The sequence below is a fragment of the Macaca nemestrina genome, chromosome 1 (assembly GCF_043159975.1).
Source record: "Macaca nemestrina isolate mMacNem1 chromosome 1, mMacNem.hap1, whole genome shotgun sequence".
NCBI lineage: Eukaryota > Metazoa > Chordata > Mammalia > Primates > Cercopithecidae > Macaca > Macaca nemestrina.
This window is the reverse complement of record NC_092125.1, coordinates 138,144,502-138,160,653: the sequence shown is the minus strand read 5'-3', so window position 1 is coordinate 138,160,653 and position 16,152 is coordinate 138,144,502. Positions and strand designations below refer to the sequence as shown.

General features: G+C 41.5%; 1 protein-coding gene and 1 long non-coding RNA gene across 11 annotated transcripts in view; one reads left to right on the top strand and one right to left on the bottom strand.

Annotated features, from left to right (window-relative positions):
• LOC105485427 (uncharacterized) overlaps positions 1-16,152 on the bottom strand; it is a 143,811-nt gene that overhangs the window by 28,753 nt on the left and 98,906 nt on the right. The window lies entirely within an intron of this gene.
• Positions 1-16,152, top strand: part of TLCD4 (TLC domain containing 4) — a 111,601-nt gene that overhangs the window by 38,703 nt on the left and 56,746 nt on the right. The window contains exon 3 of one of the 10 annotated variants that reach the window (XM_071075535.1): positions 2,595-2,845. The exons of the other annotated variants lie outside the window; for them this stretch is intronic. The gene's annotated coding sequence lies outside the window, so the exon portion shown is untranslated. The remainder of the gene's footprint in view (positions 1-2,594; positions 2,846-16,152) is intronic. 10 annotated transcript variants of the gene reach the window in all.

Below are 16,152 nucleotides of genomic sequence, written 5' to 3'. Positions count from 1 at the left end.
CACCTAAACAGTTTCTTGGAGAAATTGATGAGGCAACCAGCAATTGTGAGTTAATTCCAGTATTTGCCCTGGAGTTAATCAAGGGCGGAGTCTATCTGTAGGCTTTTGATTTCCTTTTCATGGCTGTCAACATCTGGCTACAACACCGAACACTCCTAGCTGCAAGTAAAAGCCTGGAGGAAAAGTACACAGGTGGCTGGCGCGGTGGCTCATGCCTATAATCCCAGCATGGAGGTGGGCAGATCACCTGAGGTGAAGAGTTTGAGACCAGCCTGGCCCACCCCACATGGTGAAACCCCATCTGTACTGAAACAAAATACAAAAATTAGCCAGACATGGTGGCATGCGCCTGTAGTCCCAGCTATTCGGGAGGCTGAGGCCAGAGAATCGCTTGAACCCGGGGGCAGAGGTTGTAGTGAGCCGAGGTTGTCCCACTGCACTCCAGCCTGGGCAATAGAGTGGGACTCTGTCTAAAACAAAACAAACAAAACAAAACAAAAGTACACAGGTATCAGAGTTCACCCCAGCACGTCGCTTAGTGACTGCTTGCTCTTATCATTGATACTCTAACCTAGTTGGAGCCTCCCCTTGACCTGACCCTGCCTTATCAGATTTTCTTATCTTAGTTGATGTTTTCAGTGTTTGACTTCACCCTTCCTTAGCTGTCTGGTATTTATCTAATGCTTTCAACTCTGGTTTCTCTGTTATCTCTGATAACTCTCCCCCAGTCCCCCACCAGCTGCCTTGTGGTGTCCACCTGACTCCATGGAGCTCAGTTCTGGGTCCTGGCTCGTGTTGTGTTACTATTCATTGAATTCTGCCATGGCAAACTGTAGAAAAAACTGCACATTGATGAGTTTATGCATTTATTAATTTAATTTTAAGATTTTGGGACCTGAAGAAACTTTCTAGGTCAAATTAATTTTAATTAATATTCTCCAAATAGGCTTAAAAATCTTTGAAAATTAAACTTCTCTCTATTTGGTAGATCTGTATTTAGTGGAATGGGAGGAAGAAGGAATTTTCATTTGGTGAAAAATTTTAAAAGTTTAAAAGTTCTCTTTATAAAGTGTTACTTTAGGGACAAGATTCTTCTTCTTCTTCTTTTTTTTTTTTTTAAGTAAAAAGAGAGATAGGGTCTTATGTTGCCCCAGGCTGGTCTTGAACTTCTGGGCTTAAGTGATTCTCCTGCCTTGGCATCCCAAAGTGCTGGGATTACAGGCCTGAGCCACTGCGCCTAACCTGGGACATGAGTCTTAAAACTAGTCTTGCTCAGTTAACATGTTTTGCTCCATTACATGTGAAAATACTGAGACAGTTAGGAATTTAATTAAATGCTTTATAATTTGTTACGTGTAAGGACTTATAAAGACTACAGCTGTGTTTAGAATGAGGTTTCCTTCCCTTTTCATGTTTTTTAAACCTGTGTGAGTGCTCCCAAACAGATCAGTTTCTTACATGCCCTATGGAAAAGTGGAGGAATCCAGGGCAACATAAGGCTGAAAGGGTGAGGCCAAGAGGAAGGCTTGATCACCTGGAGCCAGAAGAAAGAACCAAACCCTTAAGACATTTAGCATTTTGAAGATTTGAGAACACTTTATGGCCACAAGCCTCTAAATGTTTAGTGTTTTTTTTAATTGCAAAAGTAAAACTAGCTTATTACAAAAAAATTATAAGCAGTATTTAAGAGAATGCAAATTCACCTCTGCTTCCTCCTCCAGCTCCCACCCTGGCTAGTTTCACTCCTAAACACACCTAGTTATCAGTTTTGGGGATGAGGCCCTCCAGATGTTTTCTCTACAAATGGCAAAATGTGCCCAGAGTTATTTAGTTATGAAAAATTTATTATTATTATTATTATTATTATTTTTTGAGACGGAGTCTTGCTCTGTAGCCCAGGCTGGAGTGCAGTGGCCGGATCTCAGCTCACTGCAAGCTCCGCCTCCCGGGTTCACGCCATTCTCCTGCCTCAGCCTCCCGAGTAGCTGGGACTACAGGCGCCTGCCACCTCGCCCAGCTAGTTTTTTGTATTTTTTAGTAGAGACGGGGTTTCACCATGTTAGCCAGGATGGTCTCGATCTCCTGACCTCGTGATCCGCCCGTCTCGGCCTCCCAAAGTGCTGGGATTACAGGCTTGAGCCACCGCGCCCGGCCAAAAATTTATTATTTTGCAGCTTGCTTCTTTTATCACCTTTTTCATTTAAATGTTAATAACGTGATAGTATACATATAACCATAGTTCTGTTGGTGGACCTTGAAGTTACTTCTCATAATGTTTTGATAAACACTCTTGTAAATACTGTACATGTTTTCAAACCTGTGTGAAGTTTTGAGGGTAAAAGACCAATTCATTAGTATACTGCTTATTTTATAATTCAGATAACATAGTGTTATCGACATTTACATAGTCTGCTCTTTAATTCCTCAGATATTCACTCAGCAGTGAAAGCACAGCGGTGGATGTTTTGGGGATTTCAAGGTGGGGCAATGCATCCTCCTTACCTACAAGAGGTCACTGTCTGATAGGGGGATTAGGCTTGCACATTGACTATAGTATCTTTAGTTTTATTTATATTCCCCTTTGTTTCAAACAGGATTTGGAATTTTTTACAAAGATGCATATGATATGACAAGATAAAGTATATTTAGTATAAAGAAGGAAAAGAAGATGGAAGTGTAAGTGAGGCTGGTTAGTGTATTTCGAAGTCCTATTCTTTCCTTACTAAAAGTTCTGGCTATAAGCTTTCCAGCAGCAAAGAGAAGAGGCAAATGATCTATAACAAGCTTCAGGGTGTCCAGAAGAGAAACCAAATCAGAGAAGCCCACCTATTCCTGATTCCAGGAGGTGAGAAAAAATTTCTACTTTGGGTTTTCACTAAGAAAACACTACATTTGCAATGGCCAGCATCCTGAACAACCTTCCCAGTATCTTACAGTAGAACCTAGTAACTTTGCCTTACAATGCCACCTCATATCATGTTGCCCAGTGCTAGCCAGGGGTATCATGCCATGGCACTGTTCAGTGAAAGGTCAATAGGGTGAGGTGTAGGCTCATGGGTTTAATCCAGAAATAGCTTTAAGAAGACCTAAAGGGACACATGGGCAAAGAAAAGCATCTATGTGATCTTGTTTCTGGATAATTTTTCCACAAAGTAGTATAGCATATACAATTTTAGCGGAATTGCTATGAGTAAAACCTATAGAATACTAGGTCTGTAACTTTTGAAATCAGAAATGAGGATGTTTTAGATGGCATTAACTTAATGGAATTATAACAATGGCTGGGCAAAATATTTTCCAAAAAAAACAAAAAACAAAAAGCACCCCAAAAACACCACCCTATACTTGGTCCACACAACAAGGATGGTACTTGTTCACATCTACCAATCCCATAAGTTAGAAAAGATCAAAGCCACCATGCTAAGAAGTCTTGATAGCATCTTCAAGATTAAACTTGTTAATAGGTTATACAGTGTGAGAATGGCACCAGGGCTTGGACGTCTACCAGTTGGGTCAGCTTGACCCTGTTTCATAAAGCCAGGAAGAGTTCGCTTCCCATGAGTTGTCTGGATCTGAACTTCCATGACCACATTCACCAAATTCTTGCCTTGGGAACGTTGCCCTAAAACAGTTCTTCATTATCAAGTCTGTGGGCCAAGCTTAGGTTTTTTTATGTGACTTACTACACCTGAATTTAAACATGAGGTTGAGGCTACCTGAAGTGTGTGGTGTGATGAAGGCACATCAAGGAGTAGAGTAGATCAAGGAGTTCCATTTGTAACTGTGAACAATCGATGGAGACAACTCACTACCTTCAGACTAGCCCTCGGGTAGAGTGGACCTTAGGTAATCATATAAAAAGCCACCTAGAGAATTTAGAAACTCCTTGGTTGTCTTCTCATTTTGGCCACCAGATTATCCAGTCAGATCATAGGTATAAACAAGCTGCAGGGCCCTTAGGCCAAGGGTTAAATCAAGAAGGAAATGATCACATTCCTTCAAATACAAAATATAATATTTCTGTATGACTTGGCATCGTTGGAGAAATATTAAATAGATGTAACATTTCTTGGTTAAGAAAGGCCTGGTAGGCCGGCCATGGTGGCTCAGACCTGCAATCCCAGCACTTTGGGAGGCTGAGGCAGGAGGATCACTTGAGTTCAGTAGTTTGAGACCAGCCTGGACAAGATAGTGAGACCCCCTCTCTATTAAAAAAAAAAGAAAAGAAAAAGAGGCCAGATGCAATGACTCACACCTCTAATCCTAGCACTTTGGGAGTCTGAGGCAGGAGGATCACTTGAGTTCAGTAGTTTGAGACCAGCCTGGACAACATAGAGAGATCCCATCGCTATTAAAAAAAAAAAAAAAAAGAGGCCAAGCCTCTAATTCCAGCACTTTGGGAGGCCGAGGTGGGTGAGGCATTTGAGGTCAGGAGTTCAAGACCAGTGTGGCCAACATGGCAAAACACCATCTCCACCAAAAAATACAAAAATTAGCTGGGCATGGTGGTGCATGCCTGTAGTTGCAGCTACTTGGGAGGTGGAGGCCTGTGGTTCCAGCTACTTGGGAGGCACAGGCAATTGCTCCACTGCACTCCAGCCTAGGTGACAGAACGAGACACTGTCTCAAAAAAAAAAAAAAAAAAAAAAAGGCTGGTAAAGGCTGGTAATACCAAGAACTATTCTTTATTGAGTGGTCTTTTAATCTGTTGCCAAATAAACCATTCCTAGACCCTAGTAGCTTGAAACAGTGATTTATTATTTCCTGTGATTCTGCGGGTTGGCTGGGTAGTTACTGTGTTGGTTACAGGTTCACTCAAGTGGGTGCCTTCAGCTAGAGGGTTAGCTGGGCTGAAGGATCCAAGTTGGCTTGCCAGTATGGCTGGTAGTTGATATTGAGTGTTGGCTGTCAGCTGGGCAACCTCAGTTTCCTCACTGTGGCCTTCATCCTCTGGTAGACTAGACAGGCTCTTGACATGATGGTCTCAGGGCAATTTTCCAAAAGAGTGTTTTTAAAGTCCTACCTAGGCTCTAGAACCCTCAGAGCCTCTCTTCTGTTGTATTCTCTTTGTCAGCAGTTGGCAAGGCCAGCCCAGATTCACAGGACAGAGACATAGACTCCAACTCTAGATTGGGGGACTGGAGTGGCAGTGTCATTGTTGCAAAGGAATTTATGGCCACTAAATGGTTTACCACGAGTGACTACATGTACCAGGAACTGTGCTAGGTGCATTTAACAGATTATCTCACTTAAGCCACATAACTATCTTGCCATTAGGCGTTCTCATCCCCTTTTTAAAGAACCTGCAGGTCACAGAGATTGTGTTGTTCTTGCCTAAGGCTACTTGATAAGTATTGGAACTAGGCTTTGATTCTAGGTATCTCTTTAGCTGAGCAGAATTCATCTTAAGAACCCAACAAGTGGGAGAAATATGCTACTTGTTCTTCAGCCCCTCTAACTCATTTAATACCACTTCCTTTCCTATGGGGAACAGGCACAAGAAGAAAAAAAGAAGGCAGCAGGCAAAGCCATACCTTAGCCATTTCCCTTAACCTAAGGACTTTCCAGAGGTAATGAGATCCATGATTTGGAGGTGAGAAGAACTTCCCTGACTCCATAGGTTCTGACTTCCTAGGTAGCTTGGTGGGTGACTGAGTGATCCCTTTAAAAAAAGAACAAAATTAATTTGGGGAAAATCATACTTTGTCCAGTTTCTCCTTGATTTCACAGAGTTGGTAAAAAAAACCAAGAGATGTTCCAAGCCAAGAGCTCCTTTTGTGATCCCTCCAGGAAGGGAAGAGCAGTGATATGGAAATAAGTACATTAGATGCCAGGTGGAAAAGGCAGTCCGCAGAACCTCTCTCTTTTTTCCCAAGAGACTCCTCAGACAGTAGAGAGCCACCTGGCCTCTGCTTCAGCTTCAGGGACTCTTCCTAGCACAGACTTCTTCCAAGGCTGGAGTCTTGTTTGAAATGTTGATTTCCTTGAAGGTGGGCTCTCAAGTTGTATAAGCTTCAAAACCTTTACTTTTTATTTGTTCCAGCTACTATATTAATGTGACCTCCCAGTTACTATTGTCTACTGGCTGAAGGCATTCTGATCAATCCAAAATCCAGTGGCTGTAACTGTAACTCATAGGTTTAAAAACAAAGACTTCTTTATAAAAGTTTCAAGTGAGCCTATAATCCCAACTACTAGGGAGGCTGAGGCAAGAGAATTGCTTGAACCTGGGAAATGGAGGTTGTAGTGAGCCGAGATGGTGCCACTCTCCCCTAGCCTGAGCAACACTCTGTCTCAAAAAAAAAAAAAAAGCGGAGTGAGATGCTAGGAAGCAACATTTGTCACGTAAATCACATGTGTACTCTGAGGCATTAGGCCTAGAAAATGACCTGAATTTCCTAAGGGTAGAATTCTTCAATAAGTTGGGGGTTGAGAAGCAGAGGAGCTGAAGGAAGAGATGGAGAAGGCCTTTTTTCCTTTTGGCTTCACTCTGCTTGTTAAGCGTTATAAAGACAAACCCCAAGTAAAGGAATAAACGTAAATGAAATAAAAAAATTTAAAATAAGACAAAAGATACAAAGTTGGTGTAAAATAGACGAATTATATCAGATTTCATTTATTTTTAAGTTAAAAGCTAGAACATGTAAATGTAAGCTAGGAAAATAGGAATAAAAGTTTTGTTAAAATCCAGTTAAAATTACTGTACCTATAATGGAAGGGAGAACTAGTTAAGAGTTGTGGACACCAGTGGGAGAAGTGATTTCTTAGGAGAGCAGGGACTTTCAGGGAGGGGTTAAGGAGGTGGGATAGCCTCCTACTTGCTGTGTCAGAATATCTTGGCGTGGGGACTCTGGGTTGTTTGAAAAATCTGTATCAACGGAACTCTTTTGCCCCCACAAAACAAACTATAGAAAGACTACAAAGTCTTCTCTTCTTGTAGGAATAAGCAGAATTGTATGTGTATGTGTATGTGGTGGGGGTGGCAGGGGAGCCTGGGATATGAAAATTTGAAAGGCACTGTATTGGATCAGAGAAAGATTCCTCGAAGGCATTTAGTATACAATGTACAAGGGAAGACAGGATTATGACAGGCACAGAAAAGTCTTAGATTAAAGAAATGTGTAGCAGAGTTGTGACTTAACTGTCAGAGCTGTTTTCTGAGCTTTGGTAGCAAGGTGGGAGCCACCCCCAGCCTTTGAGTATGGATACTTTTTTGCTGAGAGTGGATGACACTTACAGAGCTTAGTTTAGAGAACAGGGTTTAGCCTCCTTCCTAATCTGATGTACTGTGGTTGTAATTATTATATACAATTATGAGAAAAATAAAGGCCTATTAGAAATGTGTGAAAAGTTAAGCTTAAATATTTTGTTCTTTGTTACAATCAAAACAATCTGTAATCCAAAAAGATTGTTTCAAGGAGATGTCAATTGCCAGGGTCTCTAGCAGGCAGAATTGATCAGTTTCTCTTTAACTTGAACTCTGTTATATACTCTTGGAGGAGTAGGGTCTGAAGAAATAGGAAATAGAGAATAAAAATATAAAGGCTACCCTTTTTCAAAGTTCAGTATTTTAGTCGACAGGGAGGAACCATAGAGAAATCTTTTTTATAGCCATGAACAATTCCTTGTTAAACCTTAAGTAACATCATTTATCTTAGAAAGGGAGTGTACCAGGCCAGGCGCGGTGGCTCACGCGTGTAATCCCAGCACTTTGGGAGGCCAAGGCCAGTGGATCACCTGAGGTCAGGAGTTCGAGACCAACATGGTAAAACCCTGCCTCTACTAAAAATACAAAAGTTAGCCGGGTGTGGTGGTCGGCACCTGTAATCCCAGCTACTTGGGACGCTGAGACATGAGAATAGCTTGAACCCCGGAGGCGGAGGTTGCGGTGAACTGAGATCGCGCCATTGCACTCCGGCCTGGATGACAGAGTGAGATTCTGTCTCAAGAAAGGGAGTGTAACTTAATTATATGAACATAGGGCTTCTTCACCTTTCCTGGCTTGGTCTTCTTTTCCTCCCATTTAGTTCAGTTTAAAAAGCAGTACCATGAATATTAGAGGATTTATAGAAGTTGGGTTGACTTTTATGCAGCTGGCTTCCTGTAGACTTTTACACTCATGCTAATGGTTCTTCAACTTGATGCTCAGAAAAGAAAAAGAGGTGGAATGTTTTCTTCATATTATCCTCTTAAGTCTTTTTCCCTATATGTCTCTTCACATACAATTAAAACAACCAAAAGCAAAAACTATAACTGCAGTTAGCTGAGAGCTTTATAAACATTCTTTTAGATGCTTAACAATTTTTGCATGATTGAAAGTTGAAAGTGAGTGGTGTGACATTCTTTTTCTTTCTTTAATTTCATTTATTTTTTTTTGAGATGGAATCTCACTCTGTTGCCAGGCTGGAGTGCAGTGGTGCGATCTTGGCTCACAGCAACCTCCGCCTCCCGGGTTCAAGCGATTCTCCTGCCTCAGCCTCCCGAGCAGCTGGGACTACAGTCACGTGCCACCACACGCAGCTAATTTTTTGTACTTTTAGTAGAAACGGGGTTTTACCATATTGGCCAGGCTGGTCTCGAACTCCTGACGTTGTGATCCACCAGCCTCGGCCTCCCAAAGTGCTAAGATTACAGGCATGAGCCACCGTGCCTGGCCTGACAATTATTCTTTACTAAGATTTCAATGTCTTTGGTCATTTTTTGACATTTTATCAACTTTGAGATAGATAATTACAGTGTACCACCTATATGAAAATGCAAACAAAACTCAATGGGTGCAGGATGGTATGCCTTTTTTGGCTAGGGGTTTTTATTTGTTTCTTTTCTTTTTTTTTTGGTATTCAATGTGTTTATTTCTACAATGTTGCGTTTTTTTCTTTCTTTTTTTATTAGTTCTAGGGTACATGTGCACAAGGTGCAGGTTTGTTATGTATACGTGTGCTATGTTGGTGTGCTGCATCCATTAACTCGTCAGTTACATTAGGTATCTCTCCTAATGCTGTCCCTTTCCCTTCCCCCCACCCCACAACAGGCCCCTGTGTGTGATGTTCCCCTTCCTGTGTCCAAGTGTTCTCATTGTTCAATTCCCACCTATGAGTGAGAACATGCGGTATTTGGTTTTTTGTCCTTGCGATAGTTTGCTGAGAATGATGGTTTCCAGCTGCATCCATGTCCCTACAAAGGACATGAACTAATCTTTTTTTATGGCTGCATAGTATTCCATGGTGTATATTTGCCACATTTTCTTAATCCAGTCTATCATTGATGGAGATTTGGGTTGGTTCCAAGTCTTTGTTATTGTGAATAGTGCTGCAATAAACATACGTGTGCATGTGTCTTTAGAGTAGCATGATTTATAATCCTTTGGGTATATACCCGGTAATGGGATGGCTGGGTCAAATGGTATTTCTAGTTCTAGATCCTTGAGGAATCGCCACACTGTCTTCCACAATGGTGGAACTGGTTTACAGTCCTGCCAACAGTGTAAAAGTGTTCCTATTTCTCCACATCCTCTCTAGCACCTGTTGTTTCCTGATTTTTTAATGATTGCCATTCTAACTGGTATGAGATGGTATCTTATTGTGGTTTTGATGTGCATTTCTCTGATGGTCAGTGATGATGAGCATTTTTTCATGTGTCTGTTGGCTGCATAAATGTCTTCTTTTGAGAAGTGCCTGTTCATATCCTTTGCCCACTTTTTGATGGAGTTGTTTCATTTTTTCTTGTAAATTTATTTGAGTTCTTTGTAGATTCTGGATATTAGCCCTTTGTCAGATGGGTGCATTGTAAAAATTTTTTCCCATTCTGTAGGTTGCCTGTTCACTCTGATGGTAGTTTCTTTTGCTGTGAAGAAGCTCTTTGGTTTGATTAGATCCCATTTGTCTATTTTGGCTTTTGTTGCCTTTGCTTTTGGTGTTTTAGTCATGAAGTCCTTGCCCATGCTTGTGTCCTGAATGGTATTGCCTAGGTTTTCTTCTAGGGTTTTTATGGTTTTAGGTCTAACGTTTAAGTCTCTAATCTATCTTGAATTAATTTTTGTGTAAGGTATAAGGAAGGGATCCAGTTTCAGCTTTCTACATATAGCTAGCCACTTTTCCCAGTACCATTTATTAAACAGGGAATCCTTTCCCCATTTCTTGATTTGTCAGTTTTGTCAAAGATCAGATGGTTGTAGATGCGTGGTATTATTTCTGAGGGCTCTGTTCTGTTCCATTGGTCTATATCTCTGTTTTGGTACCAGTACCATGCTGTTTTGGTTACTGTAGCCTTGTAGCATAGTTTGAAGTCAGGTAGCGTGATGCCTCCAGCTTTGTTCTTTTGGCTTAGCATTGACTTGGCAATGCGGGCTCTTTTTTGGTTCCATATGAACTTTAAAGTAGTTTTTTCCAATTCTGTGAAGAAAGTCATTGGTAGCTTGATGGGGATGGCATTGAATCTATAAATTACCTTGGGCAGTATGGCCATTTTCACGATATTGATTCTTCCTATCCATGAGCATGGAATGTTCTTCCATTTGTTTGTGTCCTCTTTTATTTCGTTGAGCAGTGGTTTGTAATTCTCCTTGAAGAGGTCCTTCACATCCCTTGTAAGTTGGATTCCTAGGTATTTTATTCTCTTTGAAGCAATTGTGAATGGGAGTTCACTCATGATTTGGCTCTCTGTTTGTCTGTTATTGGTGTATAAGAATGCTTGTAAGTTTTGCACATTGATTTTGTATTCTGAGACTTTGCTGAAGTTGCTTATCAGCTTAAGGAGATTTTGGGCTGAGACGATGGGGTTTTCTAGATATACAATCATGTCATCTGCAAACAGAGACAATTTAACTTCCTCTTTTCCTAACTGAATACCCTTTATTTCTTTCTCCTGCCTGATTGCCCTGGCCAGAACTTCCAACACAATGTTGAATAGGAGTGGTGAGAGAGGGCATCCCTGTCTTGTGCTGGTTTTCAAAGGGAATGCTTCCAGTTTTTGCCCATTCAGTATGATATTGGCTGTGGGTTTGACATAAGTAGCTCTTATTATTTTGAGATACGTCCCATCAATACCTAATTTATTGAGAGTTTTTAGCATGAAGGGCTGTTGAATTTTGTCAAAGGCCTTTTCTGCATCTATTAAGAAAATCATGTGGTTTTTGTCTTTGGTTCTGTTTGTATGCTGGATTACGTTTATTGATTTGCATATGTTGAACCAGCTCTGCATCTCAGGGATGAAGCCAACTCGATCATGGTGGATAAGCTTTTTGATGTGCTGCTGGATTCGGTTTGCCAGTATTTTATTGAGGATTTTTGCATCAATGTTCATCAGGGATATTGGTCTAAAATTCTCTTTTTTTGTTGTGTGTCTGCCAGGCTTTGGTATCAGGATGATGCTGGCCTCATAAAATGAGGTAGGGAGGAATCCCTCTTTTTCTATTGATTGGAATAGTTTCAGAAGGAATGGTACCAGCTCCTCTTTGTACCTCTGGTAGAATTCGGCTGTGAGTCCGTCTGGTCCTGGACTTGTTTTGGTTGGTAAGCTATTAATTATTGCCTCAATTTCAGAGCCTGTTATTGGTCTATTCAGAGATTCAACTTCTTCCTGATTTAGTCTTGGGAGGGTGTATGTGTCCAAGATTTTATCCATTTCTTCTAGATTTTCTAGTTTATTTGCATAAAGGTGTTTATAGTATTCTCTGATGGTAGTTTGTATTTCTGTGGGATTGGTGGTGATATCCCCTTTATCATTTTTTATTGTGTCATTTCGATTCCTCTCTCTTTTCTTCTTTATTATTCTTGCTCGCAGTCTATCAATGTTTTGATCTTTTCAAAAAACCAACTACTGGATTCATTGATTTTTTGAAGGCTTTTTTGTGTCTCTATCTCTTCTGTTCTGCTCCGATCTTAGTTATTTCTTGCCTTCTGCTAGCTTTTGAATGTGTTTGCTCTTATGTCTCTAGTTCTTTTTATTTGTTTCTTTGGCTTGGTAAATAGCACATCTTCTGCAGTGACATGCTTATTTACAAATGACTTAGAGTTTGCAGATAGAGCGTTTTACATGCTAGAGTGTTAGGGCTACTGATTGTGGTAAATAATCAATCGGTACTTCTGCAGTTGACAAGAATATTAAAGTATAATTACAGGTTATACATGGAACTTTTGAATGTATATCATGTTACAAGGAGTTTACAGTAGATAAATATACTCCATTTATGATGGTACTTTTTGCTTTTGGACATATTTGGAAGTAAGATACTTTTGAAGTCAATATACTTTCATGCTGTAATACTATGGTTGTCAGTTCAGAAAATTCTTTTTCTAGTATTGTGATTACCCTGGTAAAACAAGGAATCTATAACACTAGCAGAATGGAAAACACATGTAAGAGTATGTCTGCTATTATAACTGTGTTATTTAACATATTAATTGAGCGTAAATTACGTGGAAGACATTGTGTTGAGCATGGAGATTTAATGGTGAGGGGAAAAATGGCCATATTTCCCACCCTTATGGGGCATACATTCCACTTTGAGAAGGAAACATCTGTTTAAGTCTCAGCTGTAAAGGAGAGGGACATGCAGCGTGAGGGCAGATAATGGGGGAATTAACCTGTTGACAGAGCTCAGAGAAGAGAGCTGAAGAAGCATGGGTGTGAACTTGGGAGTGGAAGGGTATGGATGGGAGTTAGGGAATAGGATGTGCATAGGCCTTGTGGAAGAAGGGAACGTGGCATCTTAAAGGAAGAGAAAGAAGGCCATGTTAGCTGGAATGCAGTGAGGGTAGGTGCCAACTGAGGCTGGAGAAGGTGAAGTCCTTCTCGTAAGAGCATTGAGAAACAAATGAAGGTTTTAAGTTGAGGGTAGGTAAGGAAGTGACATGATCAGAGATGGCTTTTAGAAAAGATTCCCCTGGAACCCTCCAGTCTGTTCTTCACTCTAAGGAGACCAGTTTAGAGACAGTCCAGAAATGTGATGGTAGTAGCTTGAGAAGAAAATGCCTTTTTGATAGTTATTTAAGAAGTATAATCCATTGGACTTAGTGGTAGATTGGATATGGTAGCAGAGTTGGAAGGTGCAGAAAGCAAGTTATCAAGGGTGACTTCTGGGTTTCTGGCTGTCAGATCTGAATGTATGGTACAATGGGTTGGCTATGGTTTGTCCCCATCAAAATTCATGTTGAAATTTGATCTGCAATGTATTGATGTTGGGAGGTGGGGCCTAGTGAGAGCTGTTAGAATCCTGGGGGCAGATCCGTCATGAGTGGCTTGGTGCCACTCTTATAGTAGTGAGTTCTCGTTCTGGCAAGAGTGGATTAGTTCCTTTGAGAGTGAGTTATTATAAAGCCAGGATGCCACCCAGGTCTTGTCTCTTCACTCATACCTGCTTCCCTCTTTGACCTTCTCCACTATATTATGACGTAGCACAAAAGTTTTTGCCAGAAGCTGTGCCCCTTGAACTTCTCAACTTGCAGAATCGTGAGCTAAATAAACCTATTTTCTGTATAAATTATGCAGTCCTGGATGGGTGTGGTGACTCACACCTGTAATCCCAGCACTTTGGGAAGCCAAGGTGGTTGGATCACTAGAAGCCAGGAGTTGGAGACCAGCCTGGCCAACATAGTGAAACCCTGTCTCTACCAAAAATCCAAAAAGTAGCTGGACGTGGTGACACACATCTGTAATCCCAGCTCTGCTGGAGGCTGAGCAACAAGAATCGCTTGAACCCAGGTGGCGGAGGTTGCAGTGAGCCGAGATTGCAGCATTGCACTCCAGCCTGGGTGACAGAGTGAGACTCCGTCTCAAAAAAGAAAAAAAAGAAAAAATAAATTATGTAGTCTCAGATGTTCTGTTATAGCAACACAAAACCGACTAAGACATTTGGTGAGAACCATTCACTGAGATGAAGAACCTAGCTGAGGACCAAGTTTAGGGGTCAGGTTATGAGCTTGGTTTGAGATGCCTTTGAGACACTGTGTAGTAATATCAAGTAGCAGTAGGCTATATACATTAGCTCAGAGGAGAGATCTAGGATGAATATTTAAACTTTAGATTTTTCTACATCTAAGTGGTAACTGAAGCCGCAGTTATAGGTGATATCACATAGGAAACAAATAGATAGAAGATGGTCTGGAGTCTTAACTCTGTTATTATTTAGTGGCCGGGTAGAGGAAGTGTGATGTTATGGAAGTACAGGAAGAAAGCATTTCAAGGAGAAAATGGTCAGCATCTGATGTTGCGGAGAGGTCAGGTAACATGAAAGCTGCACATAGAAGTCATTGTTAACCTTAGCAACAGCTATTCCAGGAGAGTGATGTGGATGGGGACAGGAGTGGAGTGTGGTGAAATGTCAGATGAGAAATGATGACGAAATACAGGCGAATATTTCTAGACCTTTGTCTGTAAAGGAGTGGAGAGAGAGAGAACACAAATGTAAAAGTTCAAGCAAGAGAGAGAAACTTTATGTAAAAAGAGGATTGAAGAAGAGGTTGTAAATCTGTTGATGTTTGTTTTTGCTGAGAACTTGAGCCTGTTTAGGAGCCAATAGAAAGGCCATTTGAGAGGGAGAGAGTAAAGGATAACGTGGAGCAAAAGATTCCCAAGAAGGCCAGAAAGGATGGATCTAAAGTGCGCAAGTTAGAGAGGTTGACCTTAGGTGGGAAGACAGATAGTTACAGATGGAGGTAGATTGTATAGTTGGTAGTGTGGGATAGTGAATGTTTTCATACGTTGGCTTCTACTGTTTTGTGAAGTAGGATGGGGGTCATCTGCTGAGAATGGGGTAGATGGATGGTGTTTTGAAAAGAATAGGGACAATTTGGGAATTTTATTGTGGATTCTGAGAGGGTTGGTTGGAGTGGCAAATGGTTGGAGTGCAGGGTAGTGTTGAGGGCTGTCTGATCCCTCTGTAATTCTCACACACTGGCTTCAATCTCTTCTGGTGTGTGACTTTCTGCAACAGAGCTCTGATTGTTCTGTATTGATTGCTGAGTAAATAGTTGGGCATATCCAGGATTAGGATTTTGTCAACTGTTGGCAATGGAAAGGGAATTTGGGTATTAGAGTGCTGTGGAAATGATGGACTTTGGAATGTAAGCTGATTAAAGAGGGATGTACAAGCAGGATAGGGCTAATGGGTTGGGCAAAAGTTGAGAGGTCAGTGGACTGATAATGTTGTAATACTGCAGAAGCTTAAAGGAAAGAAGGCCCTGGTCAACAAAGGGAATACTTGAAGTGTTATTTTGGAGGCAGAAAATGATGCGTAGGGGACAAGAAAGGTTCATGGGTGGGTAAGGTGGCATGGAAGACCTGCCATTCCAGGTCAAGATAATGGACTGAGTTGTCTAGGAGATGTGGAGCCATCAAATGAGCAGGAAGATGGCAGGGCTTGACGACATCAGTGAGCTAGGGCTAATGTCTTTGAGTAAGCAGAAGTGATTGGGAGATTAGAATATAACAGTGAGGAAAGGAAGAGGTGGTGTAACTGAATGGCAGGACCCTAAAAAGGATATGGGTGTTTGCAGTGGACAGGGGACTGGAGGAATAAGGCCTGGAGCGGGACAGGTGCCAAGGCCCTCTCCTGACTCCAGTGTGAGAGACTCTGCTACTTGAGCGGGTTGCAGGAGAAGAGGGTGCCTTCAGCATGCTCAGAGGAGAGGCCGAGGATATGACACTACTTTCTGGGTGTAGAGCAGCAGTTCCAAGGGACCCAGTGGAAGGTTGTGGGCGGTGGAGAGGGTGATGGACTGGGAAGGAACTTTGAAGCAAAACAGAGGTACTCAAGTGGTAGAGGACAGATCTCTGCAGTGGGCACTGCCTATATTTTAAGTGTTGACTGATGAAAAAAGGCATGAGTTAGGGGTCTAGGACCTGGTGGCTGTAGGATGGTTTTGTTTTCCTTGACTAGAGTGACAACAGGCCCAGAGGTTGTATGTCCTGTGTGCTGCTGGAGTTGGATGACGGTAGAAGCAGAGACTGGGTGCACACCATATGCTGAGTACTGTTCTAAGTGCCCAAGAAACATTATATCATTTATTTCTCACTACAACCATGTCAGGCTAGTACTGTTGATATCTCTGTCTTACAGATGAGGAAACTGAGGTTCTGTTAAGGCAAGTTTAGTAATTTTTCTAAGGCTACGCAGCTAGCAAGTGGTAGAACTGAGACTCAAAATCAAGAGTT